Source organism: Delphinapterus leucas, chromosome 8, assembly GCF_059928025.1.
Source record: "Delphinapterus leucas isolate spDelLeu-1000000601 "Yukka" chromosome 8, BTC_Dleu_Yukka2, whole genome shotgun sequence".
Lineage (NCBI taxonomy): Eukaryota > Metazoa > Chordata > Mammalia > Artiodactyla > Monodontidae > Delphinapterus > Delphinapterus leucas.
In genome coordinates this window covers 58,856,993-58,880,544 of record NC_143136.1, presented here as the reverse complement: position 1 = coordinate 58,880,544, position 23,552 = coordinate 58,856,993, and the positions used below count along the sequence as shown (strand labels likewise).

At 36.7% G+C, this 23,552-nt stretch overlaps 1 protein-coding gene across 5 annotated transcripts in view; it reads right to left on the bottom strand.

The window, feature by feature from the left end:
* OLA1 (Obg like ATPase 1) overlaps positions 1-23,552 on the bottom strand; it is a 181,680-nt gene that overhangs the window by 107,638 nt on the left and 50,490 nt on the right. The gene's annotated exons all lie outside the window — the stretch shown is intronic.

The window sequence follows — 23,552 nt, the reverse complement described above, 5'->3', positions numbered from 1 at the left end:
GCTGGCTTTCCCCAACCACACTGTCAGGATCTTGATGTAGAAAGCTTGCTCATGCTCAGTGTTCTCTAAGAAGTGCCTTTCACCAGACTTATTTGGCAACTCCTCCTCTAAATCATCTCATACAAAGTTCTGAATTGTTGTATCTGCTCAGAGAGAGTCATTACCTCTGAATTCACTCCTAAACGTTGCTCTGCCCTGTATCACAACTATAATTCACTTTAAGCCAACTCAGTGTAATAAAGTATGGATTTACACACACACATTTAAAAAAAAAAAAAAAAAAAGAAAACTCCAGGCTTAGGTGGCTTTACTGGTAAATTCTATCAAACATTTATGGTAGGTCTTCCCTGGTGGCGCAGTGGTTGAGAGTCTGCCTACCGATGCAGGGGACACGGGTTCATGCCCCGGTCCGGAAAGATCCCACATGCTGCAGAGCGGCTGGGCCCATGAGCCATGGCCGCTGAGCCTACGCGTCCAGAGCCTGTGCTCCGCAATGGAAGAGGCCACAACAGTGAGAGGCCCGCGTACCGCAAAAAAAAAAAAAACATTTAGGGTAAAAATAACACTAATCCTCCACAAACTCTTTCAGAAAATCAAGGAAGAAATACTTTCGAACTCAATTTATAGGGCTAATATAACCCTCATATCCAAATCAGACAAAGATCTGGAAAAAAGAAAGAAAGAAAAGAAAACCACAGAATTGATGATCCCTCATTAACACAGATGCAAAAATCCTTTAAAAAATATCTTAGCGAATCAAATCAAACATAATGCAAAAAGGATTATTCATCATGAATAACTGAGTTTATTCTGGCAATATGAGCAGCTTATTATCCAAAAATCAGTCTATGGAAGTCACCATATTAATACAATAAAAAAGAAACACCATATGATCATTTCAATAACAAAAAGAAGTACATTTGGAACAGTCTATGACATAAATCACAGCAAGATACTTTTTGACCCACCTCCAAGAGAAATGGAAATAAAAATAAACAAATTGGACCTAATGAAACTTAAAAGCTTTTGCACAGCAAAGGAAACCATAAACAAGACAAAAAGACAACCCTCAGAATGGGAGAAAATATTTGCAAATGAAGCAACTGACAAAGGATTAACCTCCAAAATTTACAAGCAGCTCATGCAACTCAGTATCAAAAAACCAAACCACCCAATCCAAAAATGGGCAGAAGACCTAAACATATTTCTCCAAAGAGGATATACAGATTGCCAAGAAACACATGAAAGGATGCTCAACATCACTAATCATTAGAGAAATGCAAATCAAAACTACAATGAGGTATCACCTCACACCAGTCAGAATGGCCATCATCGAAAAATCTACAAACAATAAATGCTGGAGAGGGTGTGGAGAAAAGGGAACCCTCTTGCACTGTTGGTGGGAATGTAAATTGATACAGCCACTAAGGAGGACAGTATGAAGGTTCCTTAAAAAACTAAAAATAGAACTACCTTATGACCCAGCAATCCCACTACTGGGCATATACCCTGAGAAAAACCATAGTACAAAAAGAGTCATGAGCCACAATGTTCACTGCAGCTCTATTTACAATAGCCAGGACATGGAAGCAACCAAGTGTCCATCGACAGATGAATGGATAAAGAAAATGTAGCACATATATACAATGGAATATTACTCAGCCATAAAAAGAAACGAAATTGAGTTATTTGTAATGAGGTGGATGGACCTAAAGTCTGTCATACAGAGTGAAGTAAGTCAGAAAGAGAAAAACAAATACCATATGCTAACACATATATATGGAATCTAAAAAAAACAATGGTTCTGAAGAACCTAGGACAGGAATAAAGACGCAGACGTAGAGAATGGACTTGAGGACATGGGGAGGGGGAAGGGTAAGCTGGGACAAAGTGAGAGTGGCATGGACTTATAAATACTACCAAATGTAAAATAGATAGCTAGTGGGAAACAGCCACATAGCACAGGGAGATCAGCTCAGTGCTTTGTGACCACCTAGAGGGGTGGTATAGGGAGGGTGGGAGGGAGACACAGGAGGGAGGAGATATGGGGATATATGTATATGTATAGCTGATTCACTTTGTTATAAAGCAGAAACTAACACACTATTGTAAAGCAATTATACTCCAATAAAGATGTTTAAAAAAATACAAATTTAAGGAGAGCTTGCCAATTACTTCCTAGTTTTAGCTGCTATCATGTAATAATATGAGGCTTGGAGAGAGGATATCATGGAAATACTAAGGGTGGAAACGTGAAAAGATAAAAATAATCTGGGCTTTTATGACATTGTTGGGTTGCTGAACCAACCCTTGAATTTTTTCATATGTAAGACAAATAAACTCCTTTTGTTAAGCCAAAAAAAAAAGAAATGCATTTGATAAAATCCAGTACCCATTCAGGATGAAAGTCTTCAGGCAACTATAAATAGAAGAGAACTTCTTCAACCTGATTAAGGGCATATACAAATAACCTACAATAGCAAGAAAAATTTTTTTAAATACTTCAGGATAAATTTAAAAAATATGTACAAAACCTGTATACTATAACCTATCAATACAAAATATTGTTGATAGAAGACCTTTGTAAATTAAGAGATTTACCGTGTTCACAGAGTGGTAGTCTCCATATTTAGTTTCAATACAAAGTCAAAAATCAATAAAAACTCAGCAGGCTGGTTTTTTTTGTTTGTTGTTGTTGTTGTTGTTGTTTGCGGTACGTGGGTCTCTCACTGTTGTGGCCTCTCTTGTTGCGGAGCACAGGCTCCGGACGCACAGGCTCAGGGGCCATGGCTCACGGGCCCAGCCGCTCCGCGGCATGTGGGATCTTCCCGGACCGGGGCACAAACCCGTGTCCCCTGCATCAGCAGGTGGACTCTCAACCACTGCACCACCAGGGAAGCCAGTAGGCTGTTTCTTAATTTGTAGAAATTAATGCTGAATCTAAAATTTGTATAGAGAACCTAGAAAAGCCAAAAGTATCTTGAAAAAGAACAAAGTTGGAAGACCTATACTATTTGATTTTAAAACTTACTAAAGCTACAGTAATCAAAACAGTGTGGTATTGGCAGAATAGACAGAACAATGGAATAGAATAGAGTCCAGAAATAGACCAACATTTGACCCCAAAATGTGTTCAACTGATTTCTGACAAGGTGCCAAGTAAATTCACTGAGAGAAAATATCAGATGTTTCTGAAACAACTAGCTATCTGTATTGAAAAATATTAACTTTAACCCCTTACCTCATGCCATATGCAAAATTAAACTGGATGACAGACATAAATGTAAGTACTAATATTATTAAACTTTAATAAAAGAAAACCTTTGTGACACTGAGTTGGGTAAAGGTTTCTTATACAGGGTACAAAAAGCAATGAGTCACTGGAGAAAAAAATGATAAAATGAACATCGTAATGAAAAACTTTTGCTCTTTGAAAGACAAAATCAAGAAAACAAAAAGGCAAGCCACAGTCTGGGAGAAAATTTCACAAACATATATCTGATAAAGGACTTGTAGCCAGAACATACAAAGAACTCTTTCAGCTCTAAATAATACAAACAGTTCAATTTAATACAGGCAAAAGGTCTGAACAGATATTTTACCAAAGCAGACATAAAGATGAGTGTGAAAAGATGTTCATCATTAATCATCTGGAAAACAGAAATTAAAGCCACAATGAGAAACCCTTTAGAATGTCTAAAGTTTAAATGACTGACAATATCAAGTGTTGAAGAGGATGAAGAGTATCTGGAACTCACATATTGCTGGTGTGAAATGAAAATTGCAGCCACTTTGTTTTGTTTTGGCCACACCGCACAGCTTGAGGGATCTTAGTTCCCCAACCAGGGATTGAACCTGCACCCTCGGCAGTGAAAGCATGGAGCTCTAACCACTGGACCACCAGGGAATTTCCAACAGCCACTTTGGAAAACAGTATGTGGCAGTATCTTATAAAGCTAAACATATATTTACCATATGTTTCAGCAAGTCCATTTCTAGGTATAATATTTATCCAAAAGAAACAGAAATATATGCTCACACAAAGACTTGAATACCTATATTCATAACAGTAAAGTTGGAAATTTGAAATTCAAACATCCCCATCAACTAATAAATGGATAAGCAAACTGTGATATATCCATACTATCATTACCATAGCAATAACAAAGAACAAAATGTTAACACACAATATGGATAAATCTCAAAAACATTATGCTAGTTTAAAAAAGTCTAACACAAACATACCATGTGATACTATATGAAATTCTAAAAATGATAAATCTATAATGATAGAAAGCAGACTAGTGGTTTCTAGAGCAAAAGGGTTGGAGGAACTACAAAAGAATATGAGGAAACATTCTAGGATGATTAAAATGTATTTATTGATTGTGATGGTGGAAACATACTGTATACAATAAACAAAATTCATCAAGCTGTACAGTAAGAATGGGTGATTTTATTATATGTAAAATATACCTCAATAATGTTTGGGGAAAACTTCTTATCTAGAGAAAAAAATATATAAAATTATCTTTGATAAGATTTCATACTTGATTACAGAAGCTCAACATTATAGGCTCTTAGGAAATTAAGATTGAATTTCACATATTTTGAAATCTTAATATGGGAGAAAAGCAGTTTACAATGATTTGTTGTCAAACGAATTTCAAAAATTATTCTGGTCTCAGGTTTCTAGAAATAAAAGTGAAAGGTGATTAAAAATTTTTAGTAAAAATCATAGAAGAAAAAATTGTAAACAATATCAATTTAAAATTGTGTTGCCTGGGACTTCCCTGGTGGTGCAGTGGTTAAGAATCTGCCTGCCCAATGCAGAGGACACGGGTTGGATCCGTGGTCTGGGAAGATCCCACATGCCACAGAGCAATTAAGCCTGTGAGCCACAACTACTGAGCCTGCGCTCTAGAGCCCGTGAGCTACAACTACTGAAGCCCATGCGCCTAGAGCCCATGCTCCACAACAAGAGAAGCCACCGCAATGAGAAGCCTATGCACTGCAAAGAAGAGTAGCACCCGCTCGCCGCAACTAGAGAGGGCCTGCGCGCAGCAACAAAGACCCAACACAGCCAAAAATAAAATTTAAAATAATAAACTAAAAAATAATAAAATAAAATAATGCTATCACAAAAAATAAAAAATTTGAGGGGATCAATTTGTTATAGAGGGATTAATTGCATTCTACTCCTAATAACTTAGGGACTTTCCTAGATTCATTCTCTATGATTTGGGGCTTTTCTAAACTCCTCATGTGACCCTGTGGCTACATGAAGAGGCTCTTGACAAGGTACTTAGGATATTAAAAGCTGAATATTTCACCATGGTCCTGGACCTAGAGAAATAAAGAGCTTCTTATCACAAAACGGGGGTGCAGGGTGGAATAAAACGAAGAAAACAAAGTATGTTTCTGCAAAAAACTTTATTTTAAAAAGGAACCTTTTTTTTTTATGTCAAACTCATCAATGCAAAATTTTGTTTTCAAAAGATTTCCTCAATGAAGCAGTTCCTTTCTGTGCTATTTAGTACTGTATTTTTACAAGCCCCAGGCTGAGCAAACCATGATTGAGAGAAGCCATCTTATGCACATTGCTGTTGTCCCACATCATTCAGAACAAACCTTTTTAGATCGTTAACTACCACAGGAATGCTGATTACACAGGCACCAGCAATTTCCTAACCAATGACCACCTGAACAATGATGTGTTCAGCTCCTCAGACCCTGCAGCCTTTCAAAGGTGAATCATTTCAGTTTGGAACTAGATCTCCATAGCAACTTCCCTTTGAGGGTTTTAGAATCACCATACAGTAATTCTATGATCATCAAGCTCAACCATTCCCAATGGTTCTTTTCACAGCAGATGGAAAAGGAAGCCTTGAAATTTTACAGTCTATTTCAAGCAATTCATCTGGCAGCCTATTAGAATTCAAAATATTTCGACCTTCAATCACAAAGCATGTTATCTGAAGCTGTGGTGATCTCAAGTCAAGACAAGCAGACGTTTTAGTCTAATCATCCATGATGAGAAGAGACTGACAAAAACTCTTAATTCAACCACCATCAAAATGCTTATTTTAACTGCATGAAAGTCTTTCAACAGGCAATGAAAACATACCATGTACCATTTTAACACAACCTTCTGTTCAAGGAAAATATGAATTCTTAATATTGACATGGATCTCTGCGCTTCTTAGACTGCTTGGAACAAATATGTTTCTTAAAAGTCAGCATAAATCCAATTTAAGAGCACTATTATTCACCACTTGTAAAAGCCAGAAACCATAAGCAAATGGCAATGGACTTACAATAAAGTCAGCCAGTTTAATAAAATCAAGTACATCTGGATCATTTAAATTTTTTTTCAGGCAAACCCTAACATGCTTAATCAGAAAATATGAATTCCTCAAGAAATTAATACCACTTAAAAGAAAAAGACAGATCTTAAAGAAAAATCTTAATTTACAAAAAGTCCTTGATTTACCCCAATTTAACCAATTCTCTAATGGGTTCAGAATATACTAACCTTCTTTAAAATACTGGATTCAATCACATTAAAAAGCTGTACATTTCAAGTTGCTAATAAATTCACTTCAGTTTTATCCAAACCCTTTTATACTTGAAATATCAACTATATGTAATAATTTCATTAAATAATTTTCAGAATTTATTATACATGTAAACCAAATATAGGTATTTTTCAGTATTCTTAGAGATATTTAGTGGCATTATAGAAGCCTATGCAAAACTTTTTAAATGCCTATTTTCTAATTACTAATCAAATCAAAACAGTTCCCTGTGGCTTCCCTGGTGGCGCAGTGGTTAAGAATCCTCCTGCCAATGCAGGGGACATGGGTTCGAGACCTGGTCCGGGAAGATCCCACATGCCACGGAGCAACTAAGCCCGTGCGCCACAACTACTGAACCTGCACTCTGGAGCCCGCAAGCCACAACTACTGAGCCCATGTGCCACAACTACTGAAGCCCACGCACCTAGAGCCTGTGCTCTGCAACAAGAGAAGCCACTGCAATGAGGAGCCCGCGCACCACAACGAAGAGTAGCTCCCACTCGCTGCAACCAGAGAAAAGCCTGCGTGTAGCAATGAAGACCGAACACAGCCAAAAAAAAAAATTAAAATAATAAAATAAATTTATATATATATAAAAAAACACAGTTCCCTATGAAGAACTAAACTAACTTTAAGGATAAACTAAACACTGGTGTAAAAAAGAAAAACAAAAAACAACACAACAACTATAATCTATGAATCACTAAATCAATTCAAAGCAGATAATTTTTTTAAAATATCAGAACATAAATATTAACTACTTTTGCATAACCTCAAATGTAAAATAGAACATGGAAATATACATGGTTTTTCAAACTACCACTATTGAACTAATAAGCCATTATTAATTTATGAATCCACCTCCTTCCACAAAGGAACAAATACCAGTTCCTCAGCACTCTGGAAAAAGATCTAAATTTAATTATTTAAATTTAGCAAACAAGAAAAATTTTAATAGACTTACTCTACTTCCTTAAGACAAGCAGAAAAACAGGCGTAAACACACTTCATATGATCAAACTGTTATTACTTTCTGCATAAATTGTGCCAGCTAATTTAAATTGTCTTTATATGAGCCTATGAAATAAGTATATTTCAAATCAAGTACATATATATTTTATTTTCTTCCTAATATCTTTAACCTAAATTTTATGCTTGGTTTAAATATTTAATCACAAAGAGAAAAGATAGCAAAATTATTTTATGTTGTAGAATTAGTTCCCCAAAACTTGTACAAGCTAGATAAACTCCTGACTTCTGAAAACTGGTACAAATTTTTAAAGGAAAAATAAGCAACTTAACTTATTTTAAATAACAGCAACATTAAAATCTCCTTCTAAGGAATATCTCCTCTTATTCTCAAAATCTCCACTTCTACCAGGAAATACAGAAGTGTAAGGAAGATGCCAGAACATTATGCCTTATTTTGGATTGGTTTAGTTTATGATCTGAGGTATATGACTTAAATTTAAACCAAGGATAATGCTTAAACTAAAAGGATAATGAGGGCTTCCCTGGTGGCGCAGTGGTTGAGAGTCCGCCTGCCGATGCAGGGGACACGAGTTTGTGCCGCGGTCTGGGAAAATCCCACATGCCGCGGAGCGGCTGGGCCCATGAGCCATGGCCCCTGAGCCTGCGCGTCCGGAGCCTGTGCTCCGCAAACGGGAGAGGACACAACAGAGAGAGGCCCGCGTACCGCAAAAAAAAATAAAAAAAATAATGAGCAGATTATACGCACATACGTTCATGCATTTTTCTTTCTTTTTTTTTTTTTTTTGCGATATGTGGGCCTCTCACCATTGTGGCCTCTCCCGTTTGCGGAGCACAGGCTGCAAACGCAAAGGCCCATCGGCCATGGCTCACGGGCCCAGCCGCTCCGCGGCACGCGGGATCCTCCCGGACCGGGGCACAAACCCGCATCCCCTGCACCGGCAGGCGGACTCCCAACCACTGCGCCACCAGGGCAGCCCTGCATTTTCTATTTTTAACTGTAAGTATTGACAGTTTATTTTACCCATATCGGGGGTGGGGGGAAAACACAACCAAGAGGATAATTTAAAAACTTACTAATAAAATTCTCACTAATACCCCAAATTCTCAAAGTGCAACTTAATGGCTACAGTATGACAACAATGTGAAAAATTGCAGGCTATTAGTACTTCAAAGCTTAAAAGAACAGAAACTTCTCAAAGTAGTTACGTATGAACATTGTTACATAATACTGAGTTCAGTTTTTTAAAAATTCTAAACTTCATGTCGATATGCTAGATATTCAAATATATATCTTTGCTGGCCTACAAGGCTCTTTTAGGGGCACCCTACCTTAACTAAAGGAATACTTTAAAAATCTTCACTATCAGTAATTATAGAACCTCTAAATATTTTTACTCAATTATCTGTAGAACAGACAGAAGCTCACATGGGATGCCTGACAATATGTAAAGGTTAAACAGACATTTCTATTGGTGGTAACATTATAATAAACTTCCATTTATTGACTAATTCTGAATTATTATGAATGCTATCATTTGTCTTAATTTCCCAACTTGGCTGTGAATTTTTTAAGGACAGATATATTATGAATTTTATTAACCTAGCCCTAAGGGCTTTACATTGTAGGTATTTAATAAATGTTTGCTATCACTTGTTAGATAGCAGTGATGGTTATAATTCAAAAACTCCATGTTCCTAAAACATTCTGGACTGGTAACTAAACTTACATTTCACTTGCCAGTCACATAACAAGAACCAGAAAAAGAAAATTAATTTGTTGTGAAAGATTAATGAAAGAGAAGATATCTTGATATCTTTATTTTTCACATTAATTTTACTCTTCCCTTCCAAATTTACAAGAACCCTATTCCTAACAATAAGCTAACATGCAACTATTGAGTTTAGCAGTCTAGGGCAAACTTAAGTTTATTTTATAACATATAATCAGGCAAAAAACTGCACACTGAAAACAGCAGCTACTAGCTAATAATAGCAGAAACATTTCTTTCAATGAAGGAAAAAAATCTGAAGATTCCATAATAAAATATAGTTTGTTATAAATATTTACATGGAAAAAATTTACATTCAGTATAACACTACAACTATAGAACAAATGTATCCATTTTTATTCTTATCAATAGCCTTATCAATATTCTTATCAAATGCCTACATTTTAACAACAAAGTATTGGGAATATGTGAGTAAAATCAAACTATTCGACTTTTAAGTCCAGAATCAGAAATCCACCCATATGATCAGGGTACAAATCTGGTGCGTGTGTGTGTGTTAGTGCTCTGTTTCTTCAATCAATATAGCAAAAGTGTAGTTACCACAGTACTTGACCTCTGACTGGGGCAGCAATCTAAAGGAAAATACCTCTAGCAAATGTGTTACTCCTCAGATAAGACAGCAGGATGCAGTATAATGGCTAAAACTTCTTTCCTAAAGACAGTCATACTGCTTCGATGATATTCTAAGTCTCCAATACTCTGTGGACACAAAACTTCAGGAGCACCTTTTTCTATTAGACTATAGACAGAATATTAAAGTAAGAAACTGTAAGTTACACTGGAATTTTGGCTATCTGGGAAAACATACAAATCTAAAATATTAAAAGCATTTAAGAGGTGTTCACAATAAATGCTAAAGCCTTAAAGATAAACAAATACTAACAGTATGTTCTGGTTAAGGAGGCAGCTTACTAACAAGCCTTTAAAATGTGTACACTCTTTGGCTCAGTAATTTCTACTTTTAGCAACTTACCCTAAGGAAAAAAACCTCAGGCAAGTGGACAATCGTGTATGTAAGGTATGTACAAGGACGTATGTAGCAACACGTACCCACACATTCAACAAATATCGAGGGGCACCCATGTGCATACTGTCATGGAACTTACATACTAGAAGGAGAAACAGATAATGAAGTAAATGGATAACTGGCTATTATTTACTCAGAGAATGATGAAAAAGGAGCATTTGGCAATGTGGAGCTTATTGATGACCTAGACAAGAGCATTCTCAAATGCTCTTTTGGGGGGCAAAACCTCACTGAAGTTAAAAAAAAAAAAAGAATGGAATGCAAAGAAGTGGACACAGTACAAACAACCTCTTTTCAGTCTCGTTGCAAAAGAGAACAGAGAGTAGTAGCTGGACGGGGTCATTACCCCATGTTTGCACAGTCATGGGAACAAATCAATAGAGAGGAAACATGATACAGGAAAGAGAGGGCAGTGCAGCAGGATCACAATCACATGTGAGAGGAAAGCAGATTTAACAAGTTGGCCTTGGCAGGGACAATTCACCTGTTATACTAAAAGGAAAAGAAGAGTATATGATACAGGTGGATATAGAAGAACAGAACTCAAAAACACCAGGCCCTACTCCACCTCAGGCCCCTTGCATTTCCTACTGTGCCCCCAAAATTTAAATAATTTGATCCCTTACCTCCTTTAGTTCTTTACTCAAATGCCAACTTCTCAGTGAAGCCTTCCTTTGCAGTGTTTAAAACTGCAATCCCCACCCAAACACTTACTATCCTCTTTCTGTACTTTATTTTCCTCAGTATTTATTACCATCAAATATACAGCATAATTTTACTTTTTAAACATTTTGTTTATTGCCTAAAACAAATCTCTAAAGATACCATTAAAAACTCTGACATCTCTTTAAGAAAATGGGACACTACTTCAACAACCACAAAAAGGTCAATCTTTGCTAATATGACTACTATATCTGCATATTAACATAATCTCAGAAAAAGTTTACCATCATCAGTTCTGAGGGAGAAATCAGTTATATCAGCCACTGGCATCAGAATGAACTGGCCAATGGCAAAGTCAAACTATTGATAATCCAACCATCAGCTGTGCAACAGCAAGCTGGAACTGAGACCAGGAGAGCCCAGTCGCTTACGGGTTTCTTCAGGTATTCAGGAAGTATAAACTAGGGCAGAGAAAATAGGGCAGCACGTGATCTAGGTTGGGGAAAAGAGAATCCTAACTTGAAAATCTGATTACAACACACAGCACTAATAGTTTTCATCTTTTCATATTACCTGTTAAGTACACCAAATAGCTATCATATACCTATATTTAGTGATAACTAGGTTGTTCTTATTGATGTAGAGACAAAAGAACTGGTGGCACTGGGATATATAAGATGGAAAAAAAGGAGGTGGGGGAAGAAATGGTTTTGACCTAGATACTACATCTTATAAGCTGAATGACATTAGGCAAGTCAAAATCTAGTCTCAGTTTCTTTGTGGTAAAATGTACTTTCCTCTTAAGATTGTTCTAAAGATTAACTATGATTCATGTGAAAGGCCCAGCACAGTACTGGCCCTAAATGGAACTCAATAAATGGTACTCAGTTAAATCTTCCCATTGTACTACCAGAAATGTTCAGATCTCCAGAGATAGGGAATTTAACTTTGATTTCCAGATCAAGATGACAAATAGAAAAAAATGAGGCATTTGGGGAGGGACACAAGTATATTCTCCAATCCCATTTATTCCTCTCTTGTTCCCAACTTGTAGGCTATACAATGTGCAATTAAAGAAGGAAATTCAAGCCTGGTTCCATGCTGATTGGTCAGCTGCCCACAGAAGCAAAGCAGAAAATTTCAAGTATCCAAAGTTGGTCTTTGGACATCAAGTTTGATATCTATCAGATTAAATTCAGCCTTCAAAAATAGGTATTTTCCCCTTTCCCTTTTATTGTGGGCTAGATTTGACTTGCTTCCAAAGAAAAGGAAAAATATGAAAAGGAAAAAATAGTAACTTTACAGTGAAAATACCTGGCAAACACCACCTTCATCAAGTGATAAAGCTTTACATATCCCTGATGTCATGTAGATACCATGTATTCCTGGATATGATGTGAAAGGCACTTCACCTCTGTGGTATTCTTTCCAAAAACCCATAACCCTGGTTTAATCATGAGAAAAACATCAGATAAACCCAATCTGAGGGAACTACAAAACACTTCAACTGTCAAAACTGTGAAGGTCATGAAAAAGAAGGAAAGACTAAGAACTATCAGAGGAGACCAAAGAAGGCTAAGGAAACATGACAAGTAAATAAGATGTGGTCTCCTGAATTGGATCCTGGAATAGAAAAAGAACTTCAGTAGATAAAATGGTGCAATCCAAATAAAGTCTGGAGTTTAGTTAATAGTAATGTACCAATGCTGGTTTAATAAATGTACCATGTTTTATGTACTTAGTTTTTACAAATGCACCATGGTAAAATAAGAGGATATTGAAACAATGATAACATAAGAGGAAACTGAAACTGGGTGAGGGGTATATGAGAACTCTCAGTGCTATCTTTGAAACTTTCCTGTAAATCTATAATTATTCCAAATAAAAAGTTTATTTACACAAAAAGGGGCATTTGATGGCATGGAAAGATATTCAGGATATTTTAAATGAGAAAATCAAGTTTCAGTAAAATAAGTATAGTATGATCTTACATTCTTTGAAAATGGATTTTTTAATTATAAAAGTAATGTGTTCACATATTTAGAATACACAAGTGTATTTTTATTTTTTTAAATGATCGCCTTTATGCCTGTGGGCTTTTACCAACTCTGTTTGGTTTTTTGTTTTTTTAATTTATTGTATTTTTGGCTGTGTTGGGTCTTCGTTTCTGTGCGAGGGCTTTCTCTAGTTGCGGCAAGCAGGGGCCACTCTTCATCGCAGTCCGCAGGTCTCTCACTATCGCGGCCTCTCTTGTTGCGGAGCACAGGCTCCAGATGCGCAGGCTCAGTAGTTTGTGGCTCACGGACCCAGTCGCTCTGCAGCATGTGGGATCTTCCCAGACCAGGGCTCGAACCCGTGTCCCCTGCATTGGCAGGCAGATTCTCAACCACTGCGCCACCAGGGAAGCCCTACACAAGTGTATAAGCCACAGTAAAACTAGAACACAAAGAGAGCCAAAATCGAGTGAATTAACAAGCAAAAAGTTTATTTCTCTTTAATTTCAATCTTGAAACAAATGGTCCAGCTTAGCGAGGCAGCTCTGCTCCTTGCAGTCATTCATGGATCCAGGTTCCTTCCAAGACATGACTCAACCATCCTCTAAGGCACCACCATCATCTGCATGGTCTAAGTGCTTCCAATTAAATCAGCATAAGAGGAGAAAAGCAACTACTATAGGAGGCATAGTCAATGCCTTAAAATCTAGGACAAGTATCACCTATCACTTCTTTTCACAATCCACTGCTAAAACTGCAGACACATGTCCATTCTCATGGTGGATTTGGAAATGTAGTAAAGATGAACGGACATGTACAAGGAAGGAAAACATGGATTTTTGTGGACTAGTAACTGCCACCAGAAAAGTTATGCAAAAAGAAGAAATTATCTAGCAATCCCCCAAAAACCATTGTTAACATTTGAATACATTTTTGAGACTTTTTTTCCATAGGGCTTAAACAAAACCAGAATACCTACTTTTTCATTTCATGAGTCACAGGCACCTGTCCACTTTAATATAAACTGCACAGTATTCCACTGAATTAATGTGCTATATCCAATTTCCCTTAATCTATATTTTATCCATTTTTAAGACCTTCCTACAGTACCTAAGAATCACGTGAACAGATTGATTTTTAAAAGTATTCTTAATATACAAACAACAACAGAAAACATAACGAAAGGGAAGACCACTTTTATAATACCAAAAGCAACAAAAAAGATAAAAAACCCAGAAATTAATTGTACAATAAATGTACAAAACCAACACAAAGAGGACCTTTCCAAACACTTCAAAAGTAGACATGAACAAGTAAAAGAACACACCATGTTTCTGAACGAAAAGATTATAAATTCTTTTAAAATTAACATAAATTTAATGTCATCATAATAATGCCAACGAGATTTCTTTTTCAGAGATGAGGAAAGCTGATTATTAAGTTTATTGAATGTCATCATAATAATAATGCCAACAAGATTTCTTTTCTGTGATGAAGAAAGATGATTATTAAGTTTATACAGAAAAATAAATAAGCAAAACTAGCCAGGAACACTATGAAAATGAAGGGAACAGCCCTACCAGATACTACAATATGTACAAAGTCTTGATGATTTTTTAAAAAGTGTCACATTAGGAAATGAATAAACTGACACACTGATGAAACAGAGAAAGATTTGAAATAGACCCAAGTACTTATAGGAATCTAGCATATGCCAAAGGTGTCAAGTCAGTAAAGAATAGACTTTAATAAATATTATTTGACAACATTATGAAAGGAATACTTAAAAAATATATACACATAGTAGAATCGATGTGTTGCAGTGTACACAAAGATAAACTCTAAATGGATTAGAGATTTACAAGTAAAAGATGAAACCATAAACATACTGAAAGAGAATATGATGAATTACTTTATAGCCCTGAGTTGGGGAAGGCCTGTTTTTTTTTTTGGCCGAGCCAGATGGCTTGCAGAATCTTTGTTCCCCAACCAGGGATCGAACCCATGCCCCCTGTAGTGAAAGTGCAGAGTCCTAACCACTGGACTGCCAGGGAATTCCCTGGAGAAGGCCTCTTTGATAACAACTGAGCTCAACTACCAAAACATTATTTGTATAGCAAAACGGACCATAAAGAAAAAGACAAATGACTAATTGGGAAAAAATATCTGCAACTCATAGATCTAATATTCCCAACATAAAAGAATTCTTAGTTATTACGGAAAAGAAAGAAAGAAAGAAGGAAAGAAGGGAGGAAGAAAGGGAGGGAGGGAGGGAGGGAGGGAGGGAGGGAGGAAGGGAGGAAGGGAGGAAGGGAGGAAGGAAGGAAGGAAGGAAGGAAGGAAGGACAACCCAATAGGAAAATGGGCAAGCAACATAAACAGGCAATCTGAAGAAAAACACGAACAGCTATTAAACATTTGAAGAGATGTTCAACTTCACTTATAATGAGAACAGCAAATTAAAACTACACCCACATACCAATTCTCTCCTAACGACCTGCAAAAAATCTGTAAGTTTAACACACATTCTGCTAGCAAGGTTATAGAGAAACAAGTATTCTCATACATTGCTGGAAGCAGGACAAAAACTGCACAACCCCTATGAAGGAAATCTGGCAGTATCTGCCATAATTACCAATGCATTTTCCCTTTAACTCAACAATTCCATTTCTGGGAATCTCTCTCATAAACTTACACATTTATGAAATAACATAAGTACTAGATTACTCATTGTGGCATTATAACATAATCACAGTAAAAAACTGGAAATAAGCCAAGTATCCAGCAATACTGAACCTCCTGAATAAATGATGACCCAGCCACACAATGAAATACAATGTATCTGTGAAGAAAAATGAAAACAATCTCTGTGCACTGATATGGAGAGCTCTCCAGGACATTTTAAATATCAAAAGCAAAGTGCATCACAGTTTATATGGCAGGCATTTTGTTTAGGAAAGGGAAAGAAAAAATATTTAACTGTATTTGCTTGTAACTGTATAAAGAAACTATCGAAGAATAAGCAAGAAACTAGTAAAAATAAATACTAGGGACTTCCCTGGTGGCGCAGTGGTTAAGAATCTGCCTGCCAATGCAGGGGACGCAGGTTCGAGTCCTGGTCTGGGAAGATCCCACATGCCGCAGAGCAACTAAGCCCGTGCGCCACAACTACTGAGCCTGCGCACCAGAGGCCGCGTGCCACAGCTACTGAGCCAGTGTGCCATAACTACAGAAGCCCGTGTCCCTAGAGACCGTGCTCGGGAACAAGAGAAGCCACTGCAATGAGAAGCCTGCGCACTGCAACAAAGAGTAGCCCCCACTCGATGCAACTAAAGAAAGCCCCCATGCAGCAACAAAGACCCAACGCAGCCATAAATTAATTAATTAATTAAATACTAGAGTTGGAGGGGGCATAGTAGATAGAGACAAGGTGAAGAACACTTTTCAGTGTTTATCTTTAGATATCATTTTACTTTTGAGCCACATATATAATTACATATTCAAAACAATTAATTTGAGATTTAAATTTCTCAGTATTTAGTGTTTTACATACATTATATCTCATTTAAACCTCACTATGTAAACGAGGTATGATAATAATCTCCACTTTACTCAAACAGCCTAACTGTTACTGCTTGTACAAAACTAGTTAGTAAGTAACAAAGCTGGAATTTAAAACCACAAATATCTTTCCAAACATTGGATTATTTTCAAAGGCAAGCAGTATTGCTTCAAGTTATTTACCTGAAAGTTACCAACAAATATTAAGCACAGATTTTAACCTACAACACATTAATATTTATCAACAAGTAATGTGTAAGCATTCTTACTGTAGTATATATAGTCAGCGATATTCCAAAGGGAAAAGTATAGCTAGCCCTAGAAATGGATGTGTACCTAATAACAGATTATAGTTCACAAATGAATTTTGAAAACTTCCTACATTAAAAACTAACTCCTAATCCAATGTCATTTAGGTAACTGATAAGACAGAACAGCTTTAATGTGTATTTACTGTAATGCTTTTTTTCCTTTATTTCAGATTGGTGTTTCTAAAGTCTGGAATACAATGTACCCTTTTATCTCTAGTCATACCCAAGTCAATTTTTATTCCCTAAAATGAAAATTACTCCTTGAAGTAAATTACCATTAAACAGGTGGGTATCACAGGACAGTATCTGAATTCTTCCTTATGCAGGTAAATGAGTATCTAAATTCTAGATGCCCAATAGGTCCAAGAACTTCCTTTATCATGGCACACATGTACAAAGAAATGAAACTGTGGTTGGAAGTACTTTGCCATTCCCTGGTTTAGACTATCCACGTTTAACGTGATTACTGATATGACTAGATTAAAATCTACCAACCTAGTATTTTCTATTTGTTCCATCTATTCTTTGTTTCTTTATTCCTCTTTCTCTAACTTCTCTTATGCTGAGGATTGTTTACAAGTCCATTGCATTGCTTCCATAGATTTATTATTTATGCCCTTATTTCAAAATTTTTAGTGGTTTTCCAATATACATTTTTAATTAATCTGAGGGCACCTTCAAATATTATACCATTTCATGTGTAGTACAAGGACTTACAGAAATATTATATTTCCAATTCCTTTCTTCCATCTTTTATGCTATTGTTGTCAGATCTTTTATAAATGCTATAAACATATAATACTACTTTTGTCTTAGATAGTTATCTGTTAGAGCAGGGATGAGCCAACGATAGCCCATGGGCCAGCTCTAGCCCTCTGCCTGTTTTTAGAAATTGTTTTACTAGAACACAGCCACATTCATTCACTTATATATTTCACACTACAATGGCAGAGCTGAGTAGATGCAATAGAGTGTATGGCTCTTAAAACCTAAAATATTGTCTAGCCCTTTATATAAAAAGTTTGCTGACCTTTATCTCAAATAAATTAAAAATAAGTAATAACTTTTTTTTCCATGTCCAGTGGTCTTTATGTAGATCTAAGTTTGTGTAGATCATATTCCTCCTGCTTGAAGAACTTGCTTTAACATTTCTTATACAGTAAGTCTGCTGTCAATGAATGCTTAGTTTTTGTTTGGCTAAGAAAAACTATTTCTCCTTCATTTTAAAAGAAATTTTCATTGGGGCTTCCCTAGTGGCACAGTGGCTGAGAGTCCGCCTGCCAATGCAGGGGACACGGGTTCGTGTCCCGGTCTGGGAAGATCCCACATGCCGCGGAGCGGCTGGGGCTGTGAGCCATGGCTGCTGAGCCTGCACGTCCGGAGCCTGTGCTCTGCAACGGGAGAGGCCACAACAGTGAGAGGCCCGCGTACCGCAAAGAAGAAAAAATAAATTTCATTGGAGTATAGTTGATTTAAAATGTTGTGTTAGTTTCTGCAGTATAGCAACGTGAATCAATTATACATAACATATATCCACTCTTTTTTAGATTCTTTTCCCATAAAGGTCATTGCAGAGTATTAAGTAGAGTTCCCTGTGCTATACAGTAGGTCCTTATGAGTTATCGATTTTATATATAGTAGTGGGTATCACCATTTTTTTTTTTTTTTTTTTTTTTGCGGTACGCAGGCTTCTCACTGTTGTGGCCTCTTCCATTGCGGAACACAGGCTCCGGACACACAGGCTCAGTAGCCATGGCTCACAGGCCCAGCCGCTCCGCAGCATGTGGGATCTTCCCGGACCGGGGCACGAACCAGTGTCCCCTGCATCGGCAGGCGGACTCTCAACCACTGCGCCACCAAGGAAGCCCCGGTATCACCATTTTTGAAAGATATTTTCATTGAGTATATATTTCTAGGCTGCCAGTTTTTTTTTCATTAAGCACTTTTTAAATGTCACTCCAAAAAGTAAAAAAATAAATGTCACTCCACTGTCTCTAGACTCCCATAGTTTCTGATGAAAAGTCAACCATCAGACAAAATCCTACCTTTGTTTCTCGTATGTTTCTTTAGTCTCTGGGTGCCTTTGAGATCTGTTCTTTGACTTTTGTTTTCTGAATATTGTGTGTGTGTGTGTGTGTGTGTGTGTGTGTGTGTGTGTGTGTATGTTAAGTATCCAAGTTGTTATTCTCTGAGCTTGTTGGATCTGTGTTTTTGTGCATTAATTTTGGAAAATTATCAGTCGTTATTTCTTAAAATACTTGTTTTACCCCATTGTTTACCTTCTGGTATTTCAATTATGTGTAAGTTAGACCTTTTGATGTTTCCCCACTGGTCTTCAATATTCTTTTTTCTTTTTTGTCTTCAAGTTTTCTTTTCTTTGTGTTTCAGTTTTGGTAATTTCGATAGACCTATCTTAAAGTTCACTGATCCTTTCTGCCACTGTGTGGAATCTCCTAATGAAACTATTGAAGATATTCTTCTCTCTGTTACTATGTTTTCCATTTACAGCATTTCCACTTGATTCTTTTTTTCCCATCTCTGCTGAAATTACCCATCTTTATCATGCATGCTGTTCACTTTTTCTGTTAAAGCCTTTAACATATTAATCATAGTTATTTTAAATTCCCTGTCAGATCCCAAAATCTGTATTACATCTGAGGTTAGTCCCAATGATTGCTCTTTCCCTGAGTGTGATTTTTCTTGCCTATTTGTATGCCTAGTAATTTTTTTGTTGAAAGGTGAACATCTTGTGTAGGACAGCAGAGACTGAGGTAAAAAGTTTTTATGCCTGAAAAGGGGCAAGTTTTTTCTTCTCCTAGGCCTTTCAGGTGGAGAAGGTGAGTCTATTTAGTTAGGTGTTGAGCTGGGTTTGACATTATCACTATTGTGACCCTCAGTGCACTACAGGCTTCAAATTCCTATAGAGATGGGCGTTTGGCTTATCAGAGTAATGTCTATTCTATTCTGAGTTTAGGTCCTTCCCCTGCACTATGTCTCTTTGTCTATTCTTTTTTCCTCTCCTTTACCTATTCTGCTATTATTCATTATTAGAAACTTCTTAGTTCGGTGGTAGAAAATTGTTGGGGGAGGATCCATCTTCTGTTCTGAGTAAGCCTCAGCCTTAGTCATGTATTGTGTCTCTGGGTCTTGAGGTTGTAGTTTTTTCAGTTCTCCTTCCCCTTGATCTAACCCCACAGTTGTGGGTTCAGCATATTCCTGAGAAAGTAGATGTTCCCCCTTTCCCTTCCCCCAGCTGCAATGAATTCCATCAATGCCCTAAGGCAGAGGTGCTGGTTGCCTCCTTCTCCACCACTCCCACTGTCCATAGATTAAGGCTTTTGTTTTGTAGTGGAGAGAGAGGAAAAGGATCCTGTCACTGCTATCCTCCTCCCTAGGGTGTGCATCACAATACTTCTTAAGGCTCTTTCCTAACTCCTATCTCTTGGGGTTCTTACCCACCCCACCCCCCAGGGTTAGTGGAGAAAGAGCACACGTGAAGGTACAAGGTTCTCCAAGTTCTGATGTCCTCACAGATTTCATATGCTCCTGTCAGCCTCTACTTGACCTTCCCTAATTTGTCCACAATTCTAACTGAACTGTTCTTACTGCTGTCCAGCTGTGTCTACCTCAGGTGAGTGAGTGTTCATGTCTCCTCTTTCCCTGCAGGTACTGTGTATCCTTAGGTTTTGAAGTTAGCCAGGTTGTTTTTCATTGTAAGGTAGGAGTAACACTCCTTCCAGCTCTCTACATCCCAGGGCAGAAACTAATGATAACTTTTTTAAACCTTCTTTTGGAATAAAAATATTTTGTAATGACTGTTCTCTATTTCCAAGATTTAAAAATCCCAATATGTAAAATAACATGTGCCCAATTCTTATTCAAACCCCCTACTCGAGGGCTTCTCTGGTGGCGCAGTGGTTGAGAGTCAGCCTGCTGATGCAGGGGACGCAGGTTCGTGCCCCTTCGTGCCCCGGACCGGGAAGGTCCCACATGCCGCGGAGCGGCTGGGCGCGTGAGCCATGGCCGCTGAGCCTGCATGTCCGGAGCCTGTGCTCCGCAACGGGAGAGGCCACAACAGTGAGAGGCCCGCGTACGGCAAAAAAAACAAAAACAAAAACAAAAAAACCCTACTCTAATTATACTTGTTTCTCTCTTGTTAAAAAGGATTAATTGAATGGCTAAGTATAAATTTTCTAAGGGAAGAGGGCAGACTTCTACTTTAGATCATATCCTTTAGTAAAATTAAATATGATCATAAGAATTTATCTTCTGTGGCTTGTTGATTATAAGAATAAAATACACATACATATACCACAATTCTCTGTATGTCATTATCATCATCTGGTATTCTACAGTGCGTTTGGTTAGAAGTTTTTACTTTGTATGAAACACATGAACATGCACATACCCTCCCTCCTTTGCCCACCCTTCCTTCCCCCACCACCCCAACTCTCTCTGGTGGCAATTTTAAAACTATAGGAATTCTCCAGCTCAGAATGGACCCAAAATACAGGCTTCTGTTTTAGTTAAATATCCTTTCTGAATCCTGCTGTGCTTCAGGTTCCATCTGGATTTTTCTCCTGTTGTAACATCAGTATTTGCAAGAAAATTTCCTCCAGTAAGCATCTACGGGTCTGCAATGTAAAATCCTATCATAAATAACCACTTTAAGGCAGGTAAAGGTAAAAGTTTATATGTTCATTGCTATCCCTTAATTATTACTATGCTTTAAAAAAATCACTGTTAATTTTTTATTCAGATATCACAGGCACAAATTTTCCAGTTGCATGCATCAAAAAAAAATTGTTAATATACTGTCTTCATATAGTAACTAATCCAAAATAGAAAACTATCCTTGCACCACTGAAGTCTCAGGGACAGATGCACTGATTAGAGACTTCAACAGCATAGCTTATGCTGTCTGAAAGGGCTTCTGAGGCAGATGTTCCATCTTATGACTCATTTGATCATTTACTTATATACTAATGTCCACTATATTACATCATTTACATCAGAGCAACCATGCAGTGAAAAAGAAATTCCAAATTTTGTTCCTGCAAACATAAAGTTCCCATTTAGTTTCAGACTGTTTCTGAAAAGAACAAAAAAGTCTTATTTGTGAGTAGTTTTCTGTAGTAGTTCATGTTGAGTTTCTGTACACAAACTATTGTCAAGGTGTAGGAAGCCAATTATATTGCAGAAATATACCACTGGCTACCTTGGAAAATGTATTTATACTATACTTTACCTTTATAATATAACTGAATAGTGGCATTCCTACCTAAGCTTTATACAAAATACAAGATAAATTTGCTTTAAGTGAGTAATTTTATTCCATTAGTTCTGAAATCTGTTCACTAAAAAAATGATCTGGATAAAATATTTGTCATTTTAAATAATGTCAATGTATTAGTGCTGTTAACTTATTTTAAAAAATTATAACCAGGACTATTAACAAGACAACAAAAAGGAAATATTCGGATTACTTAAAATCCACTGGTAAAGTTATCTAAGCATCCAGATTGCTGTGTAGAGTTAATATTACTATAAGTATAAGAGAAGTTATCTAACAGTCTAAATATTTATTCTAGTATCAATCTTAAGTCTTAATCAAACAGTTATACTTTGTTCTTTTTTAACAGAAGAAAATGAATAAAAATGACTGCAAACACTTTTAACTGGGAATTTAAAAATTAGAACAATACTATTAAAGTGATCATGAATATATCATATCAGAAGTATTAAACTTCATTTGAAAATCAAATCATATGAGAAGGATTATCCACACACGCAGGGTTTTCAACATGTTATCCCTTTATGTAATATTTATTGAAGGCAAATTTTTAAATTGAGAAAAACCTTTAATAATATAACCACCTTATTTGCTACCAAAATAGGGGGGAAATTTTTATGAATCTGTCATGTTAAACAGTAGTCAATAGCTACATATAATCAGTAAACAAATTCAGTTCAAGGCAAGAAGAATTAAATCACCGTTTAGTGGTTGCAATTTAGATTATTCTAGCGTGTAATACTTTAATTGTATAAAACAAAGCTGATGTCACAAATACAAAAGAACTTCTTGCAAAGCAAGTACCACAAGTAATTTCTATGCTGCCACTGATGGCTGACAAGTGATGAGCACTTTGTTCAAATGTATACACTACGCACATAAGACAACAGGTGGCTTATAAAAAGAAAATACTGAAGTGAAGCTCTTAAATTGTTCATAATCAACATTTTTATAATGTTTTGCCAGAATATGTTTTAATCTTTGAATAGCCAAAAGGTTTCTTCTACAGGAAAATACAGTATTCCGAACATAAAAAAGACGTTGAACCAGACAAACTAAGACTAATACTGGGCTAAAAGTATTTATATGAGACAGTATATTAATATATTGCCAATGTGTTAATATATTACGAGTGTATTTCATAGTTTAGTAACTTAGGTTAAAATATTTTCAAAATTTTTAAAAAATCTATTCTTATTAATTGATATCGGAGTACTATTATTCAGTGCTGGACCAAAACCTCCCCATAAAAGCAAGAAACAAACACCCAAGCTCTTTAGGCCTAATTAGCTATCAGCGTTAGAGGTGTTTTCTCTTTGATGGAGAAAAGTGAAACAGATGG